We start from the raw sequence: 23,709 nt of genomic DNA, 5'->3' as shown, positions 1-23,709 counted from the left end.
GTTATGCTCCATGGACTACAGCTGAGATACTGGCCAATAGGTGTGGACATTCTGACACACTCTTTACCGTTCAGTGGTATACACAGAACCCCTTAGTGCAGAACATGTGGACCAAGCCTGACAATATGGATGTTAACAGCTATGTAGATGGGTATAACACATAACGATTGGTATACATTCACTCCCATAGGTTATGCATTCACTCACCCTGTCATTCCTGACACATAATAACTGCTTGTATAGAGGTATCATGGCCAAGCACTACCCACGAGATATTGACATATATCTGTACACCATCCCACCACTCTGTCTGACATACATGACTGTTAAGGGAGGCTCGGCAGCAGTACATCTGGCAAGTACCTGGACATGACATCTTACTGGGTAAGTACACTAAGCAGCTAGGCATGCAACAAAGCACTGTGCAGGCTACAGGCAGACTGGCTCAACACTGGCCTACATCTCCTATGGGGGAATGCACATGTACCTGAACATATAGCAGGCTCTACAGGCATGTCACAGCACAGGGTAAGATACACCTGTGTGAAAGTGCATAACCACAACCAATGTGAACACAGCCACAGCCACATATGGTAAACTAGCATAATATTACAGTATATGGACTATCTGTCCACCACCATCCTCATATGTGCCACTCACACACTAACCCTACATATACTGGGCCACTACACAATGTGGCCTGATGCCTGTCTGTGGTATGGGACATGTGTGTGTATGGCCCTGCAGACATGTAAGCCAATACAGTAACATACAGTGGAGCAGCATGTAACATCAGATAGGACGGGACCTAGAACGATTACATCTACCACAGTCTGTACACAGGCCAAGGTACATATTAACAATACACTCACTGTTGACATTCACCATAAGTACACAGACCTCAGTACTGTACAAACAACCACAGAATGTCCAGGTTATGTCATCAAATATAACCCCTACTGTACATAGCATGTGTAGCAGTCTGATATCTCACTGGCTTGTTATCAGATATGATGAGACTAATTATGGTGTACAGCACATATGCACCTGTTAATGTATGACATATGTACAAAGGTTGACAGAGTTGTGGCTGGAAGCATGTACACAAGGCCATTATTGACATGTTGCTGTGATAACATCATGCATTTACTTTTGTAACAGGCTTTGTCACAACATATGTCCTATGAGAGATATGAAGTCAGTAACTGTCACGGCTTCCACCATCTACAGACTGCAATCCTCACACTACCTTATGCAGTTCACAGATACATGCTCTGTGGGTAAAACATGAAACTAAAGGCAACACATACTGCCCAGTCTGCAGATGACCCTACAGATGGGGAGTCCTCATAAACATAGAACTGACATGGCAGGTATTAATACATGTAGGACAGCCATATCCGCACACACCCTGTTAAACCAATATTACTCTGAATGCAGTATTGCAGCACTTACAGTGTGTAGTCAGGTCAGGCACATCCCCCTCCTGTGTGTTGGCCTGTTTCCATGGTGTATGTTGTCAGAGGTAAATCCCCAATCCATCTGAGATGCTGTTTGCCAAACAACAGATCGAGTTCTTGATCACACTGAATGAAAAGGCCCAACACCAACATGATGTTCCTAGATATTGGAGTGGGTTTCCATGCAATTGGCTATGGAAATGCTACCACAACTGTTCCACATGCAATCAGATAGGGGAGGGCTGCAATTCGTGCAGAGGCTATCGGCTGATCATGACCATTACCTAAAATACACATGCTGCTGCTCAAAGCAGGTGTAGGTCTCCACATCCACCAGTGAGGGAGTGTGAGAGGCAGACAGAGGCAAAGACAAGTCAGGGAGGGGCGAGAGTAAAACTTAAGCATGTTTGTGTCACACACCTACCAGCACAGGGTATCAAGCCCCTGATGACTATGTAGTGCTATCACAGTTCTATGCAGTTATTGGATGCACAACATAGGTTACCTGTTATGGAGCCCTCAGAACATATATGTGATGGTGAGTGACATCTGCAACAGGGATGTGGTAGCTATACAGTAGGTGAAGTACACATGCCTGTCTGCATGAACAGGTGCCAGCATCAGCACAGCCACACTCACACAGGGACGCACACACAGTGACATACTTGGCAGGGCCAGGATTACAACTCATCACTAGTGAGATTGCCACAACACATTACTGTGCAGGTATCACATGCACCACATGGGTCATATGGAGGTTATATGGGCAAAGGATATGGGGTGGTGTCTGATATCAGAAAACATGCTTCAGTATGCCAATGGGGGTTGTAGTGAGTGTGGATGTGATCATATGTATTATACAACACACACAAACACACAGGGTGGCAGTACTGGCATGCATAGGTGCATTTCTGCATGGCTGTGTGGTGGTCGACTGTGCCAGATGGCTATACAAGGTTAGGTGATGGATATACCTTGGCATCAGGTCACATGACAATGGTCTGTATTGTGGCTCAGGGCTGTTGTTTCTACATTTGCCCACACAGGTAGGTATTGTATCCCCCATCCAGTCACCTGGGTGACTATTGTGTGTGGCCAACGCTGTGCATCACTTGCTATGTATGTGTTCCTTAGTCAATGACATGGACGGTGCTTGGGATGTGCACACCTCCCACATGCATGTACAGTGACATGTGGAACTGTACCTGGGGAGCCTGGCCCATGCTGTATACACAGATTATCATCATATGTGCCAGTCTTGGACACCTGTGGCAGGAACTGGTAATGGACAGTAGATTTATTCTGCACCTACATTGATAGCATGCTAACGACATTCCCAGGTGTGAGTGGCATCTGTCCATACAGTTCATATTTTCAGGCATGGTATGTCCTTTGTGGGTCACATGTGATGGCACCACAGGTGTTGCAGGTGTCCAGTGGGAAACATGGGGAAGGTGAACTGTCTGCATGTGCGTGCCTATTGGACAGATGGACAGGGTACCATGCCCTCTGTAGCCCCCTGCAATCACTCCATAGTTATTATCAGTGGCCAATATGCAGTGTACTATCCACATATTGGCTGTTGCCTAGGCATATATGTGTGTGTGTGTGTGTGTGTGTGTGTGTGCGTGTGTGTGTGTGTGTGTGTGTGTGTGTGTGTGTGTGTGTGTGTGTGTATATATTTATATATATATATATATATATATATATATATATATATATATATATATATGAGACATGGGTTGAAAGTGTGCTCTGGGTAATACTGGAGTTGTTAACTGTGATTGCCTGGCCTTGATGTCACATGTATGGGTATGGAATTGCACCCCAGCCTCTCGGCTATTTCACATATGTTATCCCTGTACAATGGACATTGTGACATATACTAGGGCCACCATATAAGAAATTTGCAAAACCCACTACACATTGGACCCAGGTGTCACACACTCACACCCACCTCCACACAGGATACCAGTTACACACACACACAGCTGTCATGTCTGGGAGTAAGACCTATACCTAACTAGTTTATTACACTACAGTACTACAGAGTTATAGTACGCATCACGGAGATTACTTGACTATGTCTTCCCCAAAGGTGTATATCACATTGGATGACATCAGCAGGATTGCCAAAGTAGGACATTCAAATTGTAGTGAGTGTGGCTAGGCTAAAATGCATTGCTCCCTACATAGACAGTGACACACACAAAAAACATCCACAACAGACATGTGTGAGTATAGAACCCCTAAAAGAGGTCTAGATCACACTACAGCATAGAGCTGTTATAGGATGCACCACAGGGATTGCAGCAAACTCTTTCCCCAAAGGTGTATTTTACAATGAATGACATCAGCATGAATTCCAAAGTAGGGCATATGAAATTTACTGAGTGTGACTATCCTAAAGTGCATTGCTCCCTACACAGACATTGAAACACACACAAAACATCCACAGCCGACATGCATGGGTACAGAACCCCTAACAGAGGTTTATATCACACTATAGCATGGAACTGTCATAGGACACACCACGGGGATTATTGGAGAACTCCTTCCCCAAAGGTTTATTTCACAATGAATGGCATCAGCTGGATTGCCAAAGTAGGGCATTTGAAATGTACTGAGTGTGACTATCTGTCAAAGGAAAAATAACTTCAAAATGATCAACACACGGCAGGTTCACGTTAAGGCACTTTAATCTTGCAGCAAGGAGACAAAAACGTGCTAATACAGAGTTTGTCTAACTAAAATCAGGAAGTGCGACTATTTTTATACATTTCTTATAAGGTATTGCCTACTAAGCTGACATAATAAATCACAAGTTCTTTCAATATTGTTTCTCAGCAGCTGTTTGTCCATGATTTTCTGCTGGCATATCAAGTTTACAAAAAAACTTCCTAAGAAAAACAACGTGGCCTTGACGACCACCGGTCAGATACAACTTTTACTATGCAATGTTACCATTCAAGGTACTATGGCTAATTCGAGCATAAAGCAAGTACAGATTACAGTTCATTTCTTCAAGCAGTCTTTTGTCTGATGTATCTCTTCTTTTCCGCAGCTGTGCATGTTCTCATAACACGAACAGGGCTGATTGTTCATATTCAATCACATTATAGAAAACAGTATTGTACTATTCATTCACTATTCATTCATTTTCCTGACCTAGCAGATAATCACCTGCTTCCCAGTACATTTCAAAAGGCATAAACATGAATTTTGCTGTGCTAGCAAATACTAGGTCAGAGAGCATCTTGCAATTTCAGAAAGCATACTGCAGTTTGAAAAGCATCTTATAATCTCATACAAAATGAAGCTGTACATAAAATAGAATGAAATGTGTTAACCCTTTTAGCTTCTAATAAGCACTAAACATATACATTAATACATATTTTTCTAACATTTCCCCCCTGTTAATACTTTTTATTCTATTTTCAAAAGCATAAACAATTGCTTCTTCTCCTAACCTCTTTCCGTTCAGAATTTGCAGTTAAGAGAGTCATTCAGTTTAAAACTTATGAAAGTGTTTCATTTTTCAGCAGTTCTTCAATTTCAGTACTTTGATATAAAGTCTCAGAAACTGACATGTCTATAAAACCTTTGATCAATCTTTTCATGCAGGGAATACCACAACAAACACACACTCCTAATAGGAGTAATCCCACACAAATGGCAATCAGGACGTTCATTAGGATGCTTCCCCACCCCCCAAATAAATTCTGGAAAAAGTCCATCAGTGGGTTTGGGCCTGGTTTGGTCATGGTCGACACTTGCTAAATCACCTCAAGATGGTCGTTTATCTCATGCTGGTTGTCAGGAATATACAAACAGCACTCCTCTTTTATTAAAGCGCACATACCACCTTTCGCCGCTAGGGTGAAGTCAAGAGCCATGCGGTTTTGAAGCAGTACAGTTATCATAGCATTCAGTTCATCAGTCATTAACTCGAGAGCAGAAAAAGTTGCATTACTCCTTACTTCAAGAAGTTTGGACAGTTTTCTCAGCTCCCAAATCGATTTCACTGTGCCATATGCAGGGGCTATACCTGCCCATGATATAATAGTGTCACTCAAGTCCATGTGTGTCAGTTTGTCTTTGTTTTTTATGGAATTATGGTTTCTCCAGCCTGCTTCGATTCATCCCACTGGATTTTCAGGCCTTCTGATTGGATTTCCGGTTTTCTTGGTGACCTTTCTGACATTTCGAATTTTTCCCTGGGGCAAAACTGCAGTGTGTCGTATGGCCGGAATCAGGTAACCCAAATAACAACTGCTGGACCAGTTCTCAGGTAACCATTTGTATGCCTTTTTTCCACAAACAAAATAACAGTTCTCTACTTTAGTATTAATATATACTTGCCCTGCATGAAACATTTTCTTATCAATAATAGATAGTTGTTTTAAAAGAACAGGATTACGTTGTATTTCATCAATAGTCTTATGAATTGACTCGAGATATGAGTCATAGTTTGTATCACAGATATAACCTGCATTATTGGCTTTGGTATAACATTTGTAAGGAATAGTCACATTACAATTACTACAACCTACCTGAACAGTATAATTTTTGTAAAAAACATATAATTCCCTTTTGTGTAACAGGCAGGTACAATGCTATTTTGTCTTGTGATTTGACAGTTGTAGTATCAAAAAGCAAATTTTCCCAGGTCTCATTGACCCCTAGGGGGACAGCAGTCATTAATAATCCACCGTATGCTGTCGGTATAGCTGTGCAGATCCAGCAATTCGAAACATTAAAAGTTTCAGCATACACATATAATTGCTTGGTAAGTGTTAAAGTTCGGATGCTAGTCTATGAATGATTCACGTTTATTCAGTTCAGCTCATGTGGCTGGAAAAAGGAAAGGCCATAACAAAAAGATTAATGTTATCAGTATGGCCAACAGAATGATCATGCAATACCTCTGAGGTTGTTCAGCATTTCTACTTGCTCCGTATCTGGTCATTTTGTTCTTGTGTAACAGTAACAAGTTTTTTTGTCCAGTTCAAAGTTTTTAACCAATTTACAGTGTGTCAGATGAATCCAGGATGCTCGCTCTGCAATCTTGACTGCAGTGGGTGTTGACAATAGCACTTGGTATGGCCCTTCCCACTTCGATGTGGTCCAGTTTCTTTTCTTGATAACTTTCACCCAGACCCACGTGCCTGGGACTACTGCTGCTTCCGATGATCTGGTTTGTTCCTTATCTGAAACAGAATTCAACTGCAAAAGTTGTTTATTACTTAGAAGACATCTCATATATTCTGCAAGTGAACTCTCAGCCACTTGGTCTGCAGGCATGAGAAGATTCCACTGAGGTATATAATATGCCCTCCCAAACAATATTTCAAAAGGAGTTAACCCCTTTGCATTTGGAACAGTTCTCATGCTCAACAGTGCCAGAGGCAGGCAGCGCACCCAGTTCCTCTGTGTCTCACTAATCAATTTTCTAAGTTTGTTTTTCAAAACCCCATTATGCCTCTCTACTAATCCTGCAGATTGGGGGTGGTATGCACAATGGTTCTTTAAGAAAATTCCGAAATATCGGCTCAGCTGTTGTATCGTTTGATTTACAAAGTGTGTGCCATTGTCACTGTAGATCTTTTCTGGTATGCCAAATCTAGGAATAATTTCTTTAACAAGGACTTTTGCAACGGTAGCTGCATCTGGATTTTTGGTCGGAAAAGCTTGCACCCATTTGGAAAACATATCTATAATGACAAGACAATATTTCTTATTTTCACATTTGTTTAGTTCTATGAAATCCATACAGATAGTGTGGAACGGGTACGGTGGTGTTGGGAAACTCCCTTGCTTAGGCTTCAATGCCCCTTGTGCATGATGCCTGTTACAAACATGGCATGCTGCACAAAAATTTTTTGTGCAGTTTGTAAATCCATATGCAGTGAACACACGGTTCACTAACTGTACCATTCCCCCCTGTTGAGACATGGCACTGCCCATGGCTCAACAAAGCTGCATATCTAAACAAGTTAGATGGCAAAATTGGTTTTCTTTCTTTGGAGATGTACAGCCCTTTCTCAAGAATTGCTCTTCATTTTATCCATTTCTGTTTTTCTATATTTGTAGTAAGTGTCTGCATTGTTTTTAACATTTCTAAATCTAAAATCTCCGAAGGTTGTAATTCCTCACTCAAAAGAAATACTTCTGAAGCTGAAGCTGCCTGTTTTGCAGCTATATCAGCTCTCGCATTACCTTTTGAAATCCTATCCTGTTGCTTGGTATGAGCTACGCATTTACAAATAGCTACTTTCTGAGGTAACTGAATAGATTCTAACAAATCTAGAATAAATTGCGCATGATTAATCGGTTTACCAGTAGATGTTATCATTCCTCTATTTTTCCACTGCTGCGCAAAAACATGTACAGTAGAAAAAGCATACTGATTGTCAGTAAAAATGTTCACACATTTACCCTTTGCCATGGTACATGCCCTTGTCAAAGCAATCAATTCTGCTGCTTGTGCAGATAAGTTGTGTGGTAAAGACTTTGCTTCTAAAATCTCAGTATCAGAAACTACTGCATACCCTACTAGATTCTGTCCTGTAGGACCCCTTCTGCATGAGCCGTCCACGTAATATGTCATCTCGGCATCATCCAAGGGAACATCCATTAGATCTTTTCTAGGCAGTGTCTTTTGCTCAATTTCCTGCAGGCAGCTGTGTGGTGTGTCATCCACAGGGGTCTGGAGCAAGGTAGATGGGTTTAAAGTTGTACATCGTTCAATTGTCATATGAGGTTGGCTTAGGAGTATAGTCATACAAGAAAGATGTCTAGCAGGAGAAAGATATGCTACTTTTTCTTGCAATAAAATAATTGCGACTGCATGAGGCACTCTCAATGTGAGAGGGTGGAACAACACTACTGAGGCCGAGGCCTGTACTGCCATTGCAGCTGCAACTACTGCTTGTACACAGTGGGGCAGGGATCACGCTACTGGGTCCAGCTGTGATAAATAATTAGCTATGGGGCATTGCTTATCCCCATGCTGCTGTGTTAACACTGATGTCATGTAACCTTGTTTGCAATCTACAGTTTGGAAAAAACGTTTATGATAGTTTGATAATCCTAAAACTAATGAGGATGCTATCAGTTGTTTCAGTTTGCAGAAATCTGATTCAGCTTCTGGTGTCCATTGTAATAAATCTTGTGCTGCCATAGGCTTACTGTATATCAAGTTGGTCAGTGGAGCAGACTCCAAAGCATAGTTTGGAATCCAACTCCGACAGAAATTAGTCGTGCCCAGGAAGGACATCATTTCCTTCTTGGTAGTCGGTTTGGGTGCTTGCAAAATTGCTATTTTTCTATCTTCATCTAATGTTTTGCCTTATTTGGATATTACATATCCCAGGTATTTAACCTGCTTTCTCCACAGCTGCAATTTGTTTTTGTTTACTTTATGTCCTTGTGTGGCTAAAAATTGTAGTAATGCTATGGTATCTTCTCTACATTCTTGCTGGGTGGGGGCTGCCAGCAGGATGTCGTCTACATAAAGTAAAATTTGGCTGCCTCTTGGTGGGCTAAATCCTGCCAAGTTGATTGCCATCTCTTGTGCAAATATTGTTGGGCTTTCACAACAACCCCTGTGGTAGTATCGTATATGTATACCTTTTTCCCTGAAATGTGAATGCAAACCAATGTTGGCTGTCAGGGTGTATCGGTATCGAAAAAAATGCATTGCTAATATCTACCACAGAAAAATACTTCTGTTGAGGCTTCAAATCATTCAATAGAGTGTGTGGATCTGGCACCGTAGGTGCTCTAGATATTACTGCATCATTTACGGCTTGTAAGTCTTGGACCATACGCCATTCTCCGTTTGCTTTCCTAACAGGAAATAAGGGTATATTGCATGGCGAATCTGGAGATTCTATCAGTACTCCTTCCTTAAGTAAGGCTGCTATTATAGGTTTGATTGCTACTTCTGCATCCTTTCTTAAGGGATACTGTCTCTTTTGAGGTCTGAATGCTGATTTTGGCGTAATAGTAACTGGTCCTGCTGTAAGGATTAATCCTACATCTGATTTCCCTGTTGACCAGAGAGTTTCTGGTATGCTTCGTAAAGCTTTTTCTTCCTCTTCTAATAAGAGTGCTAATCAGCTGTCCTCGCTAGACTGCAAGTGTACAGCTGGGTATGTCTACGTTATCCAATTTAACTTCAGTTTTTGTATTCCCTGTTCTGACAATTCTAACTCTGTTTGTTTTTCCCACTTTGTGACTTTTTCTCCAAGATCTGCCCATTTCACATTCTTGCCTTTGGTTAAACTAACATGTGGTAATTGATTAGATTTATAGAGTGCAAAGAATTCCTGGGGCAATGAACAGCTGACTACACTGTTCCCTTCTGTGTCCCAGTACAGATTACGTAATACTAATCTGTTTGCATGGTTTTTAAACAGTTCTTGCTCATATTCCTTATCAGGACCTGGTGTGCTACAATAATACCGAGTACAGTACAACAAATGCTGTTTATCAGTGTCAAGGGAGGGGTACTTACTGATGGCTATGTTCATCAGTTCTTCAGTTACTGCCCCTGGACCAGTTGTGACAAAGTCCTGGCTATACCAATAAAATGTTTCACCCTCCGGTCGCACCACAAAAGTATCCATTTGTTGCTGTGCTTCCATACCCTGCATAGTCTGTACTACTGCTATGCCAAATATCTGCATAAGATCTCTGCCGAAAAGGTTCAATGGGCATTTTGCAGAAACAAAAATTTTGCTTTTCTGGGTCATCCCTGAAACAGGGTCAGTTATTGCCATGTTGTGGGAGAGTGGCTCCCGATACAGCTGTCCATTAGCTGCTTTCACTAATATGTAATCAAGTGATTCTGAATTTTCTGGTAGTTTGGAAGGATGTATCAGGGTCCGTGAAGCCCCTGAGTCACACAGGAATTTAACTTCCTTCCCTTCTACCAGAAGTGTAACTTCTGATTTTGTGTCTGCTAAATAGAGCTCTAGGCTCAATAATGCCAAGTCTAAAATTTCACTTTCTTCATCATCAGTGATTTCTTGCACTTCCTCTATTTCTTCTATCACATTCTCTACACCTTCTATCACATTTGCATTTGTCTTTTCTTGGTTATTCCCCCCTAGTGATTCTTGACTATCATATAGTCAGTCCTCACCCTCTTTATCTTCCATGGATACCTTCTTGTTTTGCCTGCAATCCCTTGCTAAATGTCCCTTTTTCCCGCACTTAAAACATTCACCCCTTTTCTTTCTTTCTTCAAACTCTTCTGATCCTTTATCAGATTGTTTGTTTCCCTGGGCATTTTTCTTGCCCTTTTTTCTGGACTGTACTACATACACTTCTGCTCCGTCTTCTACTGTAAATACTTGGGTTTTCTTTTTCTTTTTACTGTTAAAATGCCTTTCGGCATGCCTAGCATATTCAAGTAGTGACTGTAATCTACTTGTACGATGGTCTACCATGTGCTTTGTAATAAAGCTGCTTATAGGCAAAATACTGCCTTTCAAAAATGCATTCTTTAATTGCTGCTCATATGGGGAATCATGTGTTTGACCTTCAGGTACCTGCATTCCACAATGGTTATTAAAACACTCTAATAATCCAGCATAATATCTGTCAACAGTTTCACCTTCCTGTTGGATGCATTGATTAATGCAAGTCCAGTCTGCTCTAGGCTTCCATTTCTCAGAGATTTGGTCTGTTAGACTTTTCACTCTGTTATCCAGTTCTGCGTTGCTATGTGGGAGTGGCTTATGTTCTGTGTCACGTGGATTCCAGTTGCCACTGATCATGTGCCAATCTGGACCTACAATCTGTCTGACTACTTTTTCTACTTCTTCTCCATTCAAATGATAACTTAACCTCATGCCCTGTAAGTCTTCTAAGAATTTCCTAAAATTAACTTTCGGATGGGGAATTCCCTCTGTGGCTTTCCGGATGTCTTCTGGTGTCCACGGTCTATATAGTAGAAGAGTTGGGTCCTGTCCTGCCTGTCCTGCCTGCGGATTTGGTACTTCTATGAGTGGACATATCTCTTCTTCACTCATAGCTCGTGAATTTTTATTTATTTCATATAACTCAATATTTCCTCTTAAGTTATGTGTTTGAGACCTGGTCTCGATGGGATCTCTAACATACGGTCTTGGCTTTGCGGTGACAACTGGGTATAGCGGAGGTGGACCAGCTTGTCCACTCGCTTCATATTCTGGTGCAGGAAGTGGAGGGGGTGGAGGGGCTGATGCCATTACCAAATTATTGTCTTCTTTATCTAGAAACATAGCTTTTGAATTATTACTTTTTTGCTCCCTACGGTTTGCTTCCTCAATCCACCTGTGTGCCTGAGGAACCCCCAATTGGCGTTGCTTTTTTACCTGACCTTTTGCGTCAGCTTTAAGCTGTTTGACAAGTTTAATAAGCAAGGATTTTTCTAATTTGCCATCAAATTCATATTTATTAACCCATTTTGTATAGTATCTAATATTGTCAGCACGCTGTGATTGCATATATTTTGCATCTTCGGTTAGCGGTGGGTTTTGAGAACTTTTTGTGCACTTATTACCCATATTGTTCTGACTGTTAAAAAATGTTACGTAACCCTTCTTATTCTCACGTGGTACCACGATTTTCTATTTCACAGTTTATCTAGAATAACTGTCTTACCTATTCTGTTTCCCTGATCTATGACAAGACTGCAATCTTTCTGTCCCTGACTTGTGCAATAGAAATCTCCTGATAGATATTTTCAATCAAGTCCCTGATCTAAAACAGAAAAAAGGTAAATTTCACCTTACCTGAGCCTCCGTGATTGATCCTCTCTGGTTCCTATACCGACTCGTCCTCCAGTCGCAGATCAGAAAAGTGGCTGGGCTCTTTTGAACGACAATTCAGTCGGAGGTCTTTCAAAGCAGAAGAACCAATGTGGTCTCTTCCCCATATGGTTTCATGCCACCTGGCCCATCTGACCTGAGGCAAAAGAGAGAGAATTCCGGTCCGAAGGACCAATCTGTCAAAGGAAAAATAACCTCAAAATGATCAACACATGGCAGGTTCAGGTTAAGGCACTTTAATCTTGCAGCAAGGAGACAAAAACTTGCTAATACAGAGTTTGTCTAACTAAAATCAGGAAGTGCGACTATTTTTATACATTTCTTATAAGGTATTGCCTACTAAGCTGACATAATAAATCACACGTTCTTTCAATATTGTTTCTCAGCAGCTGTTTGTCCATCATTTTCTGCTGGCATATCAAGTTTACAAAAAAAAACTTCCTAAGAAAAACAACGTGGCCTTGACGACCACCGGTCAGATACAACCTTTACTATGCAATGTTACCAGTCAAGGTACTATGGCTAATTCGAGCACAAAACAAGTACAGACTACAGTTCATTTCTTCAAGCAGTCTTTTGTCTGATGTATCTCTTCTTTTCTGCAGCTGTGCATGTTCTCATAACACGAACAGGGTTGATTGTTCATATTCAATCACATTATAGAAAACAGTATTGTTCTATTCATTCATTTTCCTGACCTAGCAGATAATCAAATGCTTCCCAGTACATTTCCAAAAGGCATACACATGAATTTTGCTGTGCTAGCAAATACTAGGTCAGAGAGCATCTTGCAATTTCAGAAAGCATACTGCAGTTTGAAAAGCATCTTATAATCTCATACAAAATGAAGCTGTACATAAAATAGAATGAAATGTGTTAACCCTTTTAGCTTCTAATAAGCACTAAACATATACATTAATACATATTTTTCTAACACTAGCCTAAAATGCATTGCTCCCTACACAGACATTGAAACACACACAAAACATCCAGAACTGTCATGGGTGGGAGTAAAGCCCTACCAGGGGTTCTATATCACACTACAACAGTACGCAGTTATGGGATGTGCTACAGAGATTACTGGGCTACAACCTTCACAGAGGTGTACTTCTAGTTGGATGACATCAGCAGCCTTGTCAAAGTTGAGCATTTGAATTGTAGGGAGTGTGACTAACCTAAAAAATATTGCTCTCTACACAGACAGACATGCAAACTTGCCAGGTCTGGGATTAGAACACCTACCTAACTAATTTATCACACTACAGCAGTACACAGCTGCAGGACATGCTAAAGAGATTACTGGGCTATGACTTTCACAGAGGTGTATTTCTAGGTGGATGACATCAGCATCCTTGACAAAGTTGAGCATTTGAATTGTGGGGAGTGTGACTACCCTAAAAAGCATTGCTTTCTAGACAGACAGATGCACACACACTTACCAGGTCTGGGATTTGAATACCTACCTAACTAATTTATCATAATACAGCAATATGCAGTTACAGGACATGCTACAGAGATTATTGTGCTACAACCTTCACATAGGTGTATTTCTAGGTGGATGACATCAGCAGCCTTACTAAAGTAGTCATTTCAATTGTAGGGAGTGTGACTAACCTAGAAAGCATTGCTCTCTACACAGACAGAGACAGACCGACAGACAGACATGCACACAAACACACACACATATGTGCCAAGTTGGGGATTAGAACTCCTACCTAACTATTTTATCGCACTACAGCAGTACGCAGTTATGGGACGAGCCATGGAAATTACTGGACTACATCTCCCCCAAAGGTGTATTTCACAGTGGATGACCTCAGCTTGCTTGTCATAGTAGGACTATAGTGATAGCAGTGTGTGTGCATGGGCCATAACCCATTCATCTAGAGGTTGACACACTACATGCCGGCACACACAGGGTCATATTTCATGAGGTACATGTATACAGATGCTAGATGACACCTTCCTTGTAAGTCATGTTACACAGCTAGCACATGCACCACACAGTCTGTACTGCTGATAGATACTGGTGGCAAGTATCTACAGTGAGTGACATCTGAACCTCATGTGGTTGTGGCCCTTTGGCTGTGTGCTGGGTGGGACAGGCTTGGATGGCTCCTTGTCACAGTCACCCTCTTCCACACATCTATGTACATCTACCTTTGGCTTATTATAGTGTGTTGTCTTTAGATATATGCCTGCATTCCTGTCCACTGTGTGTGTGCAAAGCATGTGTGATGTACACTGAGGAGTGTCTGCACTAACATCTGCGACTGCCAGTTATGTCTGGTCAACTGGTGTTTGCAGACAGGGCCTTCATGTGTTTAAGTGTGTGAGCATGCCCAGTATGCCTGTCTGTATTGAATGTATGGATCAAGTCCAGGTAGTCTGTATTGCAATGCTGACCTATGTGTTGTACACCTACAGGTAGCATACCATTTCTGCAGGGTGTCCGTCAATCACATGGCATTGACTGTTACTACATTTCTACATGGGATGGGGGGCACATGTGCCTATTTCTACATGTCTTCACAGGATTGGGGGGCACACCCTGACTGTTACTACAATTCTATGTAGGATGGGGTGGGGCACACCTGACTATTTCTACATTTCTACACAGGCTTTGGGGGCACACCTGACTGTTACTACATTTCTACATAGGATAAGGGGCACATCTGACTATTTCTACATGTCTTCACAGGATTAGGGGCACACCTGCCTGTTACTACATGTCTACGTAGGATGAGGGGCACACCTGATACTTGAACACATTTGCTATGACTGTACTGGTATGTCAGGTATGCCATTTCATTCTGTAGTCTTACCTATCATGCTGCCTAGAGGCATACCAGTGTACTACAGATCTTAGCTTTTATTTACCTATATATTAGTTTCCGACTTCCTACCCTTCAGAACTGACATCCCACTGCTTGACCTGCTGTCATCTGTCTGTGTAGGTCTGGGGGGGGGGGGGGTTACCCATAGGCATCATTCAGAGGCCATAGCACAGCCTTTGTTTGTATTTGTCTACACCTGTCCTGCTGGCTATGACTGTTGTTGGGTATGGGAACCCCCCCCCTGACTGGCATGTGAGTGTCACTTACCTTGTGGTTGTCCCAGTATTGAGGGAGGTGCTGCAAGGCTGCCTATGTCTTATGAACATAGTACACTCCTTATACATGGTTGAGCACAGGTAGTGTAATATTTGGCATCTCTTTTACTGTATGTGAGAGTCGGAGAGAGTTGTAATCCCCTGGATCCCTCCTGTGTCAGTGTATGCGCTATGCGTTGCCTCTTTGCCAAGGCCAAGACATACTGGGCATGCCTCCTTCTGCCTACTGGGGCAGGGTCAGATTTTTCCTCCTCCAAGTCACTCTGTGCCTGTGCAGGCCTTGGCAATGGTGGGGGGCTGTATGGCCCTGCCCCATGCTGTTCCTGCTGCAGCTGTTTCTGCAGAATCATATTGTGTAGCATGGCACATACGAGGACAATTTGGGTACATGTAGCTGGTGACTACTGCAAGGCTCCACCGGATGTGTCCAGGCACTGGAACCATGACTTGTGCATCCCAAACACACGGTTGACTATAATTCTAGTATGTGCGTGTGCCTCATTATGGAGTTCTTGCTTGGGTGTGTGTGCATTTCTGATGGGTGTCATCAGTCCTGGCTCAAGTGCATATCCAGCATCCCCCACTAGGTGACCGTCAGGGATGTCCCCATTGGAAAATCTCTGGTACAGCTGCGTCAGATGCCAGATGTGGAAATCGTGATAGCTTCCAGGGCAGCCAGCACACACATTCATTATTATGGCCTGGGCATCGCACTTGACCTGGCAGTTGATGGAGGGGAAGCCCTTGTGGTTGATGTAGACCCTATCCCGCTCACTGGGTGGTGCCTTGATGCATATGTGTCCAGCCAAGAGCACCTACTACCTCAGAGTATTCTGCTATTTGGTGGAACAGCTGCATATTGCTGGCCAATGACTCACGGGTGTTAGGGAAATATATGTGTTCACCGACATGTGCAGACATGGCATCCAGGAACTGGTGGAGTACCCTGGATGCTGATGCCTGTGAGATCACCATCATATCCTGAGTTGGCCTTTGGAAGGTACCTGTAGCTTGTATTCTTAGGCCTACACATACCTTGGTATCCACTGGGATGGGCTCCCCTCTGTTAGTTCTGTGTTTGAGGCATGGCTGGCACAGCTCAACAATTTTCAGTAGGAGGTCCCTGTCCACCCTATAGCTTTCCACCATCTACAGCTCATGTAGCCCCTGGTAGGTGACCCTGGGTCAGTACACTCTTCTCCATCTCCTTACTGTGGGCTGGTGAAGAGCATTCACACCCTCACCACCCTCAGCATCTTCCACAAGTTGTTGTATGATAGCTATTGCAGCCCCTGCTGCACTGCTGAATCCTGCAGTAAGACACTGTACAAGCACATCCACTCATGCATGAATCATGCCATCCCAAATAGAACCAAGATGCTCTCCTCCAAAAAAAGGAAGGCAGTCTGGTGGTGCCCTGCCATAAACAAACTTTACAACAAAACGAAGAAACTGTTGCAGAAGAGGAAGATTCCAGGATGCAAAAAACTCCCTTACCAGCCTCAGTAAGAAGCTGAGATCCCTCATAAAATCCTCAAAAACTAGTTACAAAAATAAAATTACCAAAGATTCCAAAGACAACCACAAGGCATTCTATAACAATGTCAAGAATCTAAATGGCAATGCTCAGATCTGCTCTGAGCTACAACAGAAAGGCATTACATATACTGATCCTAAGGCAGATCAGTTCAGTGCCAACTTCACCCCCCACCCCCTAAACGGCCCATCTCAATACCGGAAGATTGCCACATTCTGGGAATAATAGCCACACAGGTAAAAAATGCATTCTCCAAAGCTAAGAATACAGCATCCATGGGACCAGATGACATCCCGGGCTGTGTACTACATTGAATTACAAAATGAACTGGCACCTTACCTAAGCGTCATGTTTAATCATAGCCTCACCTCAGGCTTTGTGCCCACTGAGTGGTGCACAGCTACAGTTATCCCACTCCACAAGAGGGATCCACCTTGGATCCCGGGAACTACTGCCCCATCAGTCTGATGAGCCTGATCTGCAAGACCATGGAATGTATTATCATGATACTTATAAACAAAAACATTGGCAACCTTCAAACATGGACCTACCCACTTTGGGTTCGTAAAGGGCCGATCTTGTCTCCTGAACCTTATTGACTTCTTTGAATCAGTATTCAGAGCAGTGAACAAGGGTAAGGTGGTCCACACAGCCTATCTGGACCTCGCCAAGGCCTTTGACACCATCCCCCACTCTGGAATCAAAGATAGATTTACTAAGCTGGGCATTAATCCCCACGGCACTCAATGGGTTTCCAAATGGCTTACTGACAGAACCCACAATGTAAAAGTAGCAGACTCAAAATCCAGCTCCAGACAAGTGACAATTGGAGTACCTCAGGGTTCAGTCCTGGGACCACTGTTGTTTGGCATCTACTTCTCTGAAGTACAGGCCAACACTAAGGGACTATGGCTAAAAAAGTTCGAAGATGACTGCAAACTGGGAGCCATTATTGAATCCCCAAATGATGTGGATACTCTACAAAAGGGCCTTACAGAAACAGATGCTTGGTGCCAGAGCCATGGGCTCAAGCTCAATGCCAAGAAATGTATAGTTATCCCCTTTGGAAAAAAGCATGTACCCGTGAATTACTACAAAGGTGGCAGTACACTAAACACCGAAAGTGTGATAAGAGACTTAGGGACACAGGTAGACAGTGGTCTCACCTTTGATAACTGTAAAAACAAAGAAAAGGTCCAGCACAAAAAGGGTGATAACTTAAAATTCCTTTATTGGGGTTTCTCCAAAAGCAAACAGCATACCGGTTTCGACAACAGCCTTCCTCAGTGCTTAATAACAGCAAAAGTTAACAATCCGTTAAATAAAGAGCATCATTAGCATTCAAGAATAACATTGGTTGATTAAGAAATCTATGACAACTCATTAAGGCCAGGTTTAAACAAACCCCCCAGCCGAATAATCCAACCTGATTCTTTATTATTTAATAACGTGTGCCAACCAACTTTAGAAAAACATTGGCCCTGGACCCTATCAATAACCGTAAATGTAAACCTGGCCATTTTGTGAATTAAAAAGTTCTTATATAAAGTGTTTGTAGGTCTCCTGTTCCTGATCTCACGGAGGTGTTTGGAAATTTGAAGCCTCAATGATCTGGATGTCTGTCCTACATAAAACGCCGAATAGGAACAGGTAGCCAAATACACAATCCACTCCATACTGCAATCGCCATAGCATAAAATGTCACAAACCTTAGGGGTGTTGGAACTAGTAAAAGTCTTGGTTTTAAATATATGGAGGCATGCAAAACAATGTCCACAGGGTACACAACCCCTAACCTTGTTCCCAAATAAAGTGGCCTTAATGAGTTGTCATAGATTTCTTAACCAACCAATGCTATTCTTGAATGCTAATGATGCTCTTTATTTAAGTGATTGTTAACTTTTTCTGTTATTAAGCACTGAGGAAGGCTGTCGCCAAAACCGGTATGGTGTTTGCTTTTGGAGCAACCCCAATAAAGGAGTTTTAAGTTATCACCCTTTTTGTGCTGGACCTTTTTTGTTTTTACAGTTATTGTTGTTGGTTTGGTCCATGCACATCCGTATGTGCGGGTGTCTGTGTATGCTCACCTTCGGTAACCACATCGCCACAACAGTCAGGAAATTCTTCTATGTGGCACACCTCATCACTAAGGGCTTTTCATCCAGAAAAAAGTAGGTAATTGTCCCACTGTACTCATCCCTTATTAGACCCATTACAACACCCAATTTGGTATGTACCTCTCAAGACATCTGCAACAACTGAAAAGGCCACAGAAATACCTCACTAAAAGAATCACAGGCCTAAAGCAGATGCCCTCCGCTGACCACCTTAAAAACTCCAGCTATACTCTGTCACATATCATCTACTCAGAGGCAATCTCTGCTTAACATACAAGGCCATGTCAAACCCAGAGCTGTTGAACATGCTATACTTAAAGAAATCCCAATCCCTCAGAGCCACACACTCCAGGGATCTAAACCTTGTCATCACAATAAACAAAACATGTTGGAGAGATAGGTTCCTGACCCAGAGACTCCCCAGACTCTGGAATAGACTGCCCATACATGTCAAGCAGAGAGCCTCTTTGGCCCTCTTCAAAAGGAACCTTGATGTTTGGATGGTAGAAAGGAAATTCACCCCGGGATCACGTCAGTCACCCTACTTGACAGGGTTCCAGGGAAGTAAATAGTGTGAGAAGAAATAGCCAGGGAATTGTTATGGCTAGGCTTGTATAGGCCCTAGGGCCGATAGCCTAGTACCAACCTATGAACCCTATCATTTTGCTGCTGTGAGTGTTAAAAGTTCCCTGCTTGTTTACACCAGTGGTGTAGAGTGTGGGAAAAACAAGATAAGGTGTTTGCATAGTTTATAGTAGTGTTCTGGGCTGGGATGGTCTGCTGCCTGTGTAATTGGCTGATTCTGATACATTTCACCTGCCAGCTATGCTAGTTCTCCTTGATTAGCTTCCTACTGCTGTTTTCCCTTCCCATTGCTTTCCACTTTAAGCCCGGGGGTGCGCCGCACAAACAGAGTGCTCAAATGTGCACACTGCTGCTATTTCCTGGTTTAACTTTTGTTTTCTGCCTTTAAAACCTGGTGTGCAGTAAGCACACCCACTTAGATATTGTAAAGAGTGCTAGGCAAGTTTAGACACACCCCCTAGTTTAGCTGTGCTAAGCTAGGAGCAAACCTGAGCCACAGGGCTCCAATCTGCTTACAGTATGCCTGACACACCCGCCCATGATGTCACCTAACTCCTAGGCTTGCACCAAGCTATTCCTATTCTTACACTGCTGGGCCCTGACTCACATGCTGGGGAAGACTGGGATTCACAATCCTTCCTCTTACTTGCATAGGATTGCCTGCTAATGCATAGTTACATGTCTCACGCTGATCCTCCCCCTTAGCAACCACTACTCACTGGCCATGTTGTCTTCTGCCTGCCATTGACTTGCATGGCAAAATACCGATTTTATTTAGAATGCGTAGTTTAGGTTCATTTTGTTATCACCCCCCCCCCCGACCCTGTTTGCGCACTGCTGCCCTCCGCTTAAACAGCCGAGATCAGCTAAAAAAAAAAGTTTTTTTTTTTAATTTATTTTACTGTTTGCAATGTCAGTGGCCTTATAGTTAGCCATTGACATGCTTACTACATGATATGCAGCCTTTATTTGGAGCTGTTACAGCTCCGTTTTGGATTTCGCAGAAATGTACTTGGTTATTAACCAAGTACATTTCTGCAGATATCACTAGTCCTGCATGGATGGTTGCAAGCTTCCTGGATTGCAAAATCACTTAATTTGCATAGATTTCTCCTGCAAATGGGGTGCTTTGCATACAAGGGCTTAGTCTGTGCAGGATTAGTGCAAGAGCGCTCGTGCATGCCCCTGCAGTCTGTTCCTGGATCGTACGGCAGACATATTGCCTGCTGGAGCTCCTGCACCAATCTTGCACACCATGCAAGGTTTAGAGAATCCGGGGGAATGTTTGCACTGGTAACATTTGTAAGCCCTGAATACTGCTTCTATATATCTATGCATTCTAGCCAGTCATTATACCATAAGGAGCACAAGTCAGTTATCATGAATTCCCTGCATTCTCGAAGAAGGATAGGTAAGATAAAACTGAGGAGAATTTTTGAATATCCATCTAGTCCCCGAGATGGATCATGAGTGTGGCTTGGGTACTGTTTTAAAATGTACTGGTACTTTACTCCAGAGATGGGGAATAACTTGGGATTTGAATCTGTTACATCAATGCATCCTTTTTGTTGATGAAACTTTAGGTCCTTCATACATGTGATAGTAGATCCATTGGTTTGATGAAGGTACAAGATCAAAGACTACACAATTTTTAGTATGAATAGCTAAGCAGCTATTTCCTCTAAAGACTTTGTAAGAAACTGAGTACATGGAGAGAACTACCAACTAGTCTGAATAACTAAGGGTCTTGAGGTCTGCTGTTTATTTTTTTGTTTTGTTTTTTTAGGAATATGTTTTAACATGTACTTACAAAAGAGAGCATTATATTTTATAACATGACAAATAAGAGATTAGTTACTAGAGGAGATGACCGTTGTTATAAACTGGGTCAGATTAAAAAATAAATTCTGATTATAGTAGAGATATAATGAGCAAATGATAAAGACCTGTCAACAAATGTGGCTAGATCTCAAATTACTACGTCAGCCTAAAGGAGCTTGTTATGGATATGTACGTGTGCACATGTATAGCTATTCTTAAAATGCTTTTTATCACTACTACTTTCCAACCATCATCGCTTCCACAACTGATCAACCAATTTCATGCCTCTCAACCTCTTAGAACAAGAAATCTGGACAAAGCCATAAATAATGGGGGGGGGGGTAAAGGCCACAAAACAGGGTCACTTTTTAAATATTGCTCTTACAAACCTAGAACATTGCTAGAATAACAGGTTTTACATTAGCATAAATTTTCTGAAGGATATAAAGTTTGAAATTCAAATGTCTGTCATTATTTTTTAACTTCAAACTTCAATGGTTTGCCATTGATTTGCAAGAAAAGCACAATTTTATGATAAACAGAGCAAAACTATGAGGCGAAAATCTGTGCATTCTGTGAATATCTGTACAGTTGAAAAGTATGGCCAATTTCTGCCCATTAGGGCAAATTATGATCATAGGTACCATGATGCAGGGGGCCATAAGGGGTTTGCTAAAGCATCACTCGCAGTTGTGTATTGTGGAAGCTCAATTGCATGAGGGTCTCTTATGTATTCCTTTCAGTTGTAGTATGTATGCTACTATGGCTAGAAGTCTATTGCTTACTAAAGTTTAGGATAGCCAACCACACATCCTCAGTACATAATCTGTGAATTTTAATTGTACTTCACCAAAGGGGAAAGCATTATCTACCTCCTCATAAATATGTGATGTCTTCTCAAATGCTAAATCCCACCTTCCTGTTGAGGTATTTTCATGCCAGGATCACCAAATAAATCCAGGATATCTAAATCACAGTCTCAATTTCATTCACTGCTACACAGAACCAAGTCTATGCATGCCTCTGTATGTATGTATGCATGTATATATATATATATATATATATATATATATATATATATATATATATATATATATATATATATATATATGCATATGTCTGAAATTCATATGGTTGAGACAATATAATCGAGTTTCCGAAAACCTGAACATCAGAAAAAAACCCACAAAATTCTATCTTTTTTACATTTTTGCACCACCCCCTGCAAATTATATGTGCCAACTTTGAGATCGGACTACAGTGAGGAATTTCTGTTTAAAAGCTTCAGGTTTTCAAAAACTCTATCATATGGCCTCGACCATAATCATTTCAAGTTTCTGAAAACTTGATCAACTCATAGGGAAATATATATATATATATATATATATATATATATATATATATATATATATATATATATATCCTGGATTTGGTTTCATGCATACAGCACATCAGGGAACAAGCACCCTTCAATGCTCTTTGTTTCTGTAGCAATTACTGGTTTTATATACTCAGGTTGCTAGCCCAAGGCCCATGCCTTTTGAATGTGGGAAGAAACCAGAACATCCAGAAGAAACCCACACTAATGCAGAGAGGATCTGCAGCAGACTCCATACAGAATGCACCCCGGCCAAGAGTCGAACCATACTGTGAGGTGACAATGCTAACCGCTGCACCACTACACAGTGTGTGTGTGTGTGTGTGTGTGTGTGTGTGTGTGTGTGTGTGTGTGTGTGTGTGTGTATATCTATATCTATACATATATATATATATATATATATATATATATATATATATATATGTCACAACAGACCGGAGGCTGTTAATCCACACAAACACGTTTAATAAATCCACAGGTACAAGTGCTTTCGTTCCGTCTTTAATTAGTAAGGAATTTCATCAGATACAAGTGGAAAAGTTAAAAATTCAAAATAAATAGTTTCACTAGATGACATCACTTCCCCCTCATCAGTTTACAGTGGCATAAATGTAAAAAGATCAAAATATCTAAATAATCAGAACTCGCAGCACAATCATTAACATCATAAACTACTGAAAGTCACATTGCTTAAAATCTATAGCAGCATTTACAAAGAGATAAGAACAATTATATTTTAGAAATGCTTAAGTGTACTTAAGAATGATAAAATGCATCCAACAGTCAATACCTAATCATATAGGTGATAAAAAACCCTAGATAGGAATAAAGGTAAAAAATCATTATAACATAGGTGTCATTCTGCCCATCAATCCA

This window comes from Protopterus annectens, chromosome 3.part0 (genome assembly GCF_019279795.1).
Source record: "Protopterus annectens isolate FY-2018-M chromosome 3.part0, PAN1.0, whole genome shotgun sequence".
In the NCBI taxonomy this organism is placed as follows: Eukaryota; Metazoa; Chordata; order Ceratodontiformes; family Protopteridae; genus Protopterus; species Protopterus annectens.
The sequence above is the reverse complement of the archived record's forward strand: the minus strand, read 5'-3'. Positions refer to the sequence as shown.